Raw genomic sequence first — 10,149 nt, forward strand, 5'->3', positions numbered from 1 at the left:
GGATCTTCAAATCTACTGCTTTTAAATTCAGGTTCAGAATTATCCACCTCAACTTCGTCTATGTCGGATTCATCTTCAGCATGTGCATTTTCGGTATGTCTCAAGAGGTTATATCTCCGTCCAAAGCGTTTGTCACACTGGTGACAAGCATAGGGTTTGACTGCAGAAATAGTATTCATGTTGAAGCTTTGAAGGTTAATCTCCGAATGGTAAGGAACGGATGAAATCATTTAATATATATCTACTTATTTGGTTACTCATTTCGTTACTCATTTACTCATTTCGTTACTCATTTACTCAGTTCGTTACTCATTTACTCATTTCGTTACTCATTCACTCATTTGCTACTCATTTGATTACTCATTCACTCATTTGCTACTCATTTACTCAGTTCGTTACTCATTCACTCATTTGCTACTCATTCACTCATTTGCTACTTATTTGGTTACTCATTCACTCATTTGCTACTCATTTCGTTACACATTTGGTTACTCATTTCGTTACTCATTTACTCATTTCGTTACTCATTTAATCATTTCGTTACTCATTTACTCATTTCGTTACTCATCATTACTCATCATTTAATCAAATGAGTAAATGAGTAACGAAATGAGTAAATGAGTAACTCTATAAGTGCGTTAAAACATTGCCCCCATTCACAAAATTTGTTTTCCTCTAAATTTCTATACATAGCGGCTCTTGATAGACCGAGATTCATCATTAACTTCTCCCAAGGTCGCTCACACTCTCCATTTTTACCAGAGTAAAAACATTTTTTTCACAAGATTTCCAGCTAGTCGGCTTAATTGGCACTCTGTTGGTGTGGCCTGCATTTTGCTTTTATTATTCACTGTTTGCACACTGCTTTGAATGAATACATATGATAGTCTTGGTCATTTCAAACGTTTGACATTCATCTTTGTCCTCTACTCCAGTTCAAGTCTCCCTTTGTCCGCTATTCTGGTTCAGGTCTTCCTCTGTCCGCTATTCCATCTAGGGGATGGGCTGCCCCCCTTTGTCCAATATTTCAGTTCATGTTTTCCCCTTGTCCACTATTCCAGTTCCCGTCTTCCTCTGTCCAATATTCCATCTAGGGGATGGGTTTCCCCTTTGTCCAATACATTTTTTTAGACCCATCCCTTGTCCGATAAAACTTACATACGCCCATGCGCTCTTTTATTATGCTAACATCATCCATCGATATGCTAATTGGTTTCATTGATATGCTAATGAGTCCATTGTCTTTGTGCATTATGCATAAATTATTTTGTCTTGTCCGATGAAGACCCTACTCACTACTGATTTGTATCAGTGTTGTAGTCGAGACCGGATAGTCCGAGACCGAGACCAAGACCGAGACCTGAAGTTGCGAGACCGAGACCGAGACCGAGACCAGCCCCTTCAAGGCGGACCGAGACCGAGACCGAAATGGTCCGAGACCGAGACCGAGACCGAGACCGCGGATAATAAATAACAATAATCTAAATAAACATCAAGACACTAATTACAGCTGAACAGTCTGTCCTTGAGATGTTGATGTTCATGGGGATGTGAAGGAAGTGATTGAAAGTTAGGAATCACTTGTACCTGCTTAATTGTGTCATGCGAGTGCTCTTCGTGTTTGCTTCATGCCATAAATTACAGCATGGGAACAGAATTTGTTATTGTCCCAATCATTAAAAAAATTGGAAGCAACCTAATTTAAAGAAGGGGAAAACCTTATTTGATGAACTCCATATATTTTTGCCACTTTAAAAAATTTTTTTTACAAATATTGTTTAACTACTATAAAGTGTAAATCTGATGAAGAAACTCTAACTTAAGAGTACGATAATTTGTACTAGTTTTTGCAAAACTTGAACATGTTGAAACTTGACAAAAGTAAAAAATTAAAGGTGGATGTTTCATCTGTTATAGGAACTCGGACCCCAAACTCCACAGCCACCCCTTGGTTTCAGCAATGACCACTAACGGATATTTAAATGCAACTTTAATTTTACATTGGACCTCCTTGTAAACCTGATTCGAAAAAAAATTGGAGCAAGAAAATATTGATTTATTTCAGTCATGGAATATAGATTTGTACAAAAAAAATTGAGAGATGGTGGCCGGATATGGATTGATCTGCCCCCCCCCCCCCCCCCACATCCCTCTTTGTGATTCTCCTTCCAACCCTGCATGTTTGTGTGTCCCCTACATGTTTGTTTCTTGTTCATCTGTCATTTACCTCTGAAGAAGGCCTGGCTAAGGCTGAAATGTAATGCCACTTTATTTTTGTTTAATGTCAATAACGTTACATATACTATAGAAGATTGATGAACCATATTTGCCTGATCTATCTTCTGTTATTCAGCCCGCCGTCATCATCGTCATTAGCCTATTTGAGAACATGGCCGACACAATAGAATGGCGCTGTCACAAACTGAATGTGGTGGGCGAGATGTACTTTTGGGATTCATGGCTCAGTGGGCACGCCTCTCTGTGTTTTGTACCGTGCCAGCGTATCGCCTGCATCGGCTACTTTGCCGGGCGATTTACTTGAATATTTTAGTGATTAACAATTACGACATATTGCCAATATATTAATAGTTTATTGTGATGGCCGTAAACAGCATATAGTGATTAATGGAACACAATTCTTCCCGACTTATGCAAATGCAATTGACATTTAGGAAGGAGACGAGGCAGGCAATTAGACTCTATTTTTGTGTTACCATGGCAGTAGCTCAATTTGTGTTTATCACAGATGAAAAGATGAATACATGGCGAGTCAAAAAGAAAGTGACAGTATGAAAAAAAAAATGGCACGCTCCATTTTGTAAAAAAATACAATTGGGATAAAGAACATGTTATTGAGTAGTAACTGTGAACATTTCACGTAATTTGCATACTCTATTCCCAAGTCGTGTCTATTTTAATAAAGAGATCACAAAATTCAGCTGTCCACCACTAATACCAATTTAACGGTCTACGAATTGATGAATATCCATTAATAAATATAATGAAAAAAAAACCTTTTCCCGCCTCCACGAATAAAGGAAAAATTAAAAAGGAAAATAAAAAAATATCACCAATATTTCTAGGGAAAAAGAGTTGAATTGTTCCCCATATTCAAAATACAAAATCTGACGGTAAAAATAATGTTTCAGTCTTGATTCATAAGATTGAAATCTCAGTTGTATTTGGAATCAATGAGGATGGCTATAAAGTGCTTGTTTCAACAGATCGTCCCACAATAAAAACGAGAAATAAGAAGAGGAGCAATGGTTATTGGACTATGCCTCACTCACTAGAAAAAGAAGAGAGACATGTCCATTAGCATCACACTGCAGTCACATTTGCCCTAAACTGATTCTTTACTTAACCCTAAAAGGGCCGGGGCGGAATCCGCCCCCCACTTTTTGGCTGGTCTCGACTCGAGACCAGCCAAAATATCGAGACCAAAGGAGACCGAGACCGAGACCAAGACCGAGACCACAGCTCCCGAGACCAAGACCGAGACCGAGACCGGCAAAAAGTGGTCTCGAGACCGAGACCGAGACCGAGACCGGTCTCGAGACCTACAACACTGATTTGTATGAACAGAAATTCATCCGTTTCCAGTGGAACCATTTGTTTTAACTTGAACCAAAAAAATCCTTTGGGGTTTTATAAGTTTCAGAATACATTTCATTTACACTGATGACGTCATCAGTTAAAATGTCCAAACTTAATATTGATTTAGTTCAGGCAGGATAACGTTCGTCATACAGTGAAAATGACTTTTGAAAATATGGAAATATAATGAATTTATAAGTGTGCGTATAATTAGTAACACTTAACTCCCTGTTTCGATTTGAATCTAAAGGAAAGAAAACTGATCATTTACAAATTCTTTCTACAATAACTTCCAGTCCGATGACGTCATGACATGAAAAGCTGGCAAAAAGCTATGCGATTTGTGACAACTAAAGGGTAAAACTTGTCGGCTTTCCCAGGGAAAAGCACAATACAGCATGCACGTGCAGTCCTGCAGGTGTAAACACTTGAAGTGAATATATTTGTATTGGTTTTTTTTATTCGATATTTTAAAAAAGTCCATTACCTTTCCACTGAAGGTTATTTTTTTCACAGCATGACGCAGGTCATTCGTTTACAACCTTAACAAATACCAAGGATAACACACTGACAAAAATAGTCATGTGGCTTCCCACAATCATTTCCTACCTAATTGAAAAGGGACCAGTTTTCATTGAAACCAGCCATGCTTTGCGCCATGCCATTGTTAAATGACTCCCAACAGACTTATCCCAAACTTAAGTTAGACAGTAGGCATATGGAATCAAAATGACCAATGGGTGCACTGAACCAATTCAAGCCCATTGAAAACAGCATGGGGGTCGCGAGGGGGGGGGGGCAAGGGGGGCACTTCCCTCCCCCACCCCACCCCCGGAAAAGCAAAAAAAAAAAAAAAAAAGGAAGAAAAAAAAAAAAGAGGCGCAAAGACAAAGTGGTGTAAATTTCATGAGTGGGGGGGGGGGGGGAATGTCCCTGCCCCCCTCTAAAACTGATAAATCGAGAATGTGTTGAGAAATACAATCATTTTTTGGCAAAAAAAATGTTTTGCCCGCTTCTAGAAAATAATCCTGGCGACGCCCATGGAAAACAGTGTAAAAGCAACAAAGTTCAGGGCCAAATAACATGCACGCCGACATCACTGGGCTTTCTCAAAGAAAAATTAAATTACTTTGTTGTCCTTCATCTGCCTATTTCTTTTCAATTTTTGGTGGGTTAGCCAATTACATTTTTTAATATTCACAACAAAACTTACTCACCTCCCAAAAAATGATACTTCCCAAGGGTGCATGCAGCCATTTTACAAATGGCGTCCATCCACTTTCTTGGGCAAATAGGACCCATTTTTCAACCGTGATTTTATCAAATCTGCTCTCACATGGAAGCCCAAAAACTGGGGAGTTGATCCTCGGCTATATTTACACAATTCAACCCTTTTTTGAGCCAAAGTTTCTCCTTTTTCAAAAGAAATTGTGGGGGCACTTTTTATGCTAATTGGCTGGCGTAGAAATTCTCATTTGAATTAGTTCACTGCACCCTAATGGTCGTTATGGATTCTAAATCAAATTGTATGTGCAAACTACAATTCTAAACTGAGAACATGGAGAGTTTGACAATTTGAGCACAACTGCACATTTTATTTTAAGACGCAGTCCATCATTTGTAATTTGTGCATTTTGTGCACTTATAAACAATTACACACGGACAAAGACATGATAATAGGTTTAAGAATGAGACCCGGTACAATAGGTACAATAACGATTAAGCAAATCAGGAAAGAACCTTATTAAGTGTAAGTCTTGATCATCGATTTTTAAAAAAAGGTTTCGGGCAAATGAAACTACAGTAGTACACTCTTTTAAAGCTATAGTCCATCATTTGCAGCCATCCGAAAAGTAACTGGCGTAATTATTGTTGAAAAACATACTTGGTTGGAAGATAGTAAGTGGACTAAACTCCCTGTGAAATTATTCTTTCTGGCAAGCTGTCATTTTGAAGTAATCAACGAAAGAAGGCCCTTCCAACGGTGCGTCTTCACTGTAGGAAATTTAAATAAGTAGTTCGTTTTGTTATTCGGCGAAGCGCGCGCAAGCATTGGCACGACGCACACGCGCGCGCGGTTGCTATAACTTGTCGGATCAGCTCGCGATTTTGCGTATAGCTGCACAATTCAAAACATGATTCAGCAACTTTTGATTTGAAATTGAGATCCTAGAATGCTGTTTTTCTCGGAATATACAGCTGAAGCTGAACTGAAACTTCATCAGGTTAGTTGTTCAGTATCCTTCATTAGATTTTGAACACTTTTGTTGTTGCAAACGAATGCACAAATTACAAATGATGGACTATATCTATAAACCAATGTTGAGTTCATTCCCGTATATGACACCACGTTGAAATGGAATGTTTCTAAAAAAGGAAGTTCTATTTTGTCTCACAAATAGATCACCTTTCGATGATCTGCAGGTTTCGTATGATTGAACAGAAGAGGTAAATGAGAATAGATGATAAAAGGTATGGTCCATCATTTGTAATTTGTGCATTTTGTTCGGCTGAAGCAACAAAAGTGTTCAAAATCTAAACAAGGGTGCTGAACAACTAACCTGATGAAGTTTCAGCTCAGCTTCAGCTGTATGTTTCGAGAAAAGCAACATTCTAGTATCACGATTTCAAATCAAAAGTTGCTGAATCATGTTTTGAATCGAGCCTGAATTCAGCGCTCGAGACACGTTCTCACTGAGCCGATTGCAGCTACGCGATGTTGCGCACCGATCCGACGAATTATAGCAACCACGCGCGCGGTGTGCGTCGTGTCAACGCTTGCACGCGCTTCGCCTAATAAAAAAAGAACTACAAACGGAAATTTCCAACGGTGCTTCTTAAGACGCACCGTTGGAAAGGCCTACTCTCGTTGATTTCTTCAAAATGACAGCTTGCCAGAAAGAATGATTTCACAGGGAGTTTAGTCCCATTACTATTAGAGAGAGAGCCAGGGGTCATTTATTTTTTTGAAATGACCAAGTGTAAAGTGGATATTTTTGGAAAGGTTACACATTGCGGTACTTGAATTGGCTAGTCTTATGGTTACCTGGCGGTGGACTTGGATACCAGGCGCAGATAAGTGACGTCACATAAGCAGTGATAAGGAAATGCAACAGCCGTCGGGTCAGTCAAATGGACTGTATACGCAGAAGGTTGCAGACCAGTAAATAGGCCCCAAATTGCCTACGCCAGCCAAATCACGATTTGCATGCCCTCAAAATCTTCAGTATTTGAGAGTATTGTGGGCCATGAACTTGAGGGTTTGTAAAAAATATGGGTGGAAGCCGTGCACAGGACTGGGAGCTTGCAGTTGTGTGTAATTTGGATGTAATTTGGACCCTAAAAGCGCTCTATTTTGCAATGGAGTGTAGCCATCGTTTTTCAAAATGGCGATGGGCTTCAGGACTATTTTTAGGGGTGATCATCTTCGGATGGAAATTTCTCCTAAAAGTCATCAGTTGACCCCCGAAAATTGAAAAGAAAATGAAAGGTGATAAAATAAGCTTTAATTTGATGTGTGTCTCGAACACCTTGGAGAGTTGTAAGAATTTTTCCCGAATTTCTGAAGTGGGAGCATTTACCATTGGGGTCTATGGAAGTTTATTTACTGGTCTGCTACCTATAGTTTCAAAATGGTGGCTTCCGTGTTGTGAGGAAAGTGGGATTGAAAAGGGGCAATTGCTGTCTAAAATTGTTGATTACAAAATGAAATAAACACCCAAAAACTTTTAAAGACAATTTCTTGACAAATTTTTCTGAAGTTCTTATTTTTGGCTGTGTTTTATTGAAAAACAATTCATGCAACATATCATTCGTGTGGATTGTTATGTAAACACAAGAGTAAACACTGCTCCATTCACCATAGTCTTAAGGTGCTTCGAATAGTTTCTTTTCGTTGGTTAAATTTTCCTTTTCTGGCTAAAACAGGTCTCTGTAATTTCATTAATATTAATTAATTAAAGTATTTTCGCTCTTTGCTGAAAAACCGCTCGGCATTACTGTCATATTTAAAGTAAATACGAGGCTGGTAGAGGCATTGCAGTACTAGGGTAGGGATGGAAACTTACAGCCAATGGCATGAATGAATAGACCGGTAAGCAATTCTTAATGTCAAAATGGAGGCCAACGATACGAAACAATGGTGTGGAAGGATAAATATGCAATTTCTAGAAGAGTCAAAACGAACAGGAGTGGATGTTTAGTGTGGGCGGGGTCCACGAAGACTGGTTCCAGAAAAACAAAATATGGGCAAATTTCATGCCGAATGCCTGGCTCGAAGAGACGCACAATGAAAAGTGTGCATCGAGTGGCTTACATCGCACATACCGAGAATTTCAATTTGCCCCGGGAGTACGATGTAAGTCACTTGTGCCACAATTCATTGTGTGTCCTCTTCGAGCACCTTTCCCTGGAGCCAAGGCTGATCAACAACCAGCGTAAAGTTTGCCGAAGGCAAAAGGAATGTCAAGGCCATGGAACATACAAAAGTTGTGTCCTGTGAAAAAACTAGTGGACTGTAAGTATGGCACAAAATTACATTACTACTGTACTAGCCTTCCACAAAGTTAAATTAAATTAAATTACTTGCTAGGAAACTGCTTGCAATAATTATGGTCGAGTCTAACATTGTGACTTCCATTCACTCCTTGGAATTTGAAACCGTGCTTCGGATTCATTTGGCCCTTCTTATACATATTTTGGGTAGAATAATAGGAATGAAACCTCTTAGATCTACACTGTGCTCGGCTTTTTCTGTAGGCTACCCCCTTTTTCTTTCAGCATGATATTTCTGTGCCTTTTCTATTTCAGCGAGGGCTTTTTCAGCTGGAGAGCCTGGAGTAACTGAGCAACTAGCAGCTTTGCACTTTTTCACGATTGAATTGGCATGCCCATTATTGACCATATGGATGGCACTGTGGTCCCGACTAGAACCATTTCTAGAGAAGGTTTGTGTTCCTTTTGGGTTTGTAACCGCAAATGCATGGTTCATCGATTCAGATTCTGGGTACTTGTTCCATATTTGGTTTTTTCCAAAGCTTCATTGCCAATTCTTTTGCTGAGTAGTCTAAGAACAGTTTGTTCATCAGTTGCTGAAATGTTTAATTTACCCCGAGCATCAGCTGGCAGGTATGGAAACTTATATCTACCACCTCCACAAACTATTGACCACTTTCTACAAAGGGTATGTTTCCCCATGTAGCACTGAATGATGGCTTTTGCTGCTTTTTCAGCCATGTCAGCCATCTTGCAGGAGTCTCTTCTGAACTTGTTTACAAGTGCAGCAGCCTCGGCTTGTGCTCTGTGGCTGATATCGTCAGCAAAACGATTTTGCAATTTTTTCTTTTCCTTTTTCGTTTTTGCTGGAAACATGCCTGCACTAAATTTTGCCCGACTCATGGCTCTACAGAGTGACCGATTCAAATGAGGAGGGTCTAGTGAATGTTCAGTTTCCATACCTGCCTGGCTTTGCATACATGATTTCATTCTTTTGCCAAACACCCATCAGCATCAGTTGTAACCCTATTTACTACAAGAGGCTCGTTACAGTTTATCAGTTTTTGTGCACATTGACGGCCACCTTCTTGTTCATCGCCCATATTGAAGTTAGCTGGACGAGTAGCTGTGCACGTCTCCTCCTGATTGCAGTTGGCATTGTCACATTTCTTGCAAAGTTTGTTTTCGTGGTGAAACATCACGACGTACTTCTTACTTGTCACGTTTTCACAAAAACACTCTCTTGTGTTGCTGGCACAAACAGTGTTTTTTTCCGAGCATTTCTGAGGGGGTTGTTGTACTGTCTGTCCATCTCAACTGCCACAGGGCTTTCCCTGTCATGACCTTGTAGTTCGTGAATGTCTTTCACAATTCTTCTTATATCACTCATGTCCCTTTTATTTTCAGCAGTGATGATTTTTCCGCATTTGTCTGCGAGGTTTTGCAAACCAGATTTTGCAGGAACGGTTGTGTCCATCGCTGACAGGAGCCGCCGAGCACCTGCGGTTGCAATGCTGGTGCCGTAAAGGCCACTTGCAATGCCATATTGGGAGTGGCAGTCTTTCTCCCCTTTCAGTGTGTTGTATTTCGCTGTACAGTTTTGTGTGGTCAGTGTGAAATCCGCACTTCTGGCAGGCCAACATCTCAGACACACCAGGACCTCTGCGCACCTCGGCATCATGCACAAGTTCGGGTTGACTTTCGCACTCGGGTTGCTTGCTGATGACTAAGTGCAGCCTGCATGCCTAACTTGACGGTTGCATCAATGCTAACGAATCGGTATGTTCTCTCTGTCCTTGCAGAACCTCCCGATGCTGAAGCTCTCCTACTGGGGTAGTTTCGTGGACTTTGGGTCGGAGCAGCATGACGGACCTGGTGGCTCATCCACAGGAGTTTGACAGTGGAATCCCTCCGCATCTTGGTGACGCGCTGCTCCAGTTGCTCCATGCGTTGGTCTTGTAGACTGTAGGTGAGCCTGTGGCAATGACGTTTTTGTGGATTTAGTTTGAGTGAACAAGTGTTGCCCTCTGAAATCCAGCCTTCTTCCTCTTGTACACA

The sequence above is a fragment of the Patiria miniata genome, unplaced genomic scaffold, assembly GCF_015706575.1.
Source record: "Patiria miniata isolate m_02_andy unplaced genomic scaffold, ASM1570657v1 HiC_scaffold_29, whole genome shotgun sequence".
Classification (NCBI taxonomy): domain Eukaryota; kingdom Metazoa; phylum Echinodermata; class Asteroidea; order Valvatida; family Asterinidae; genus Patiria; species Patiria miniata.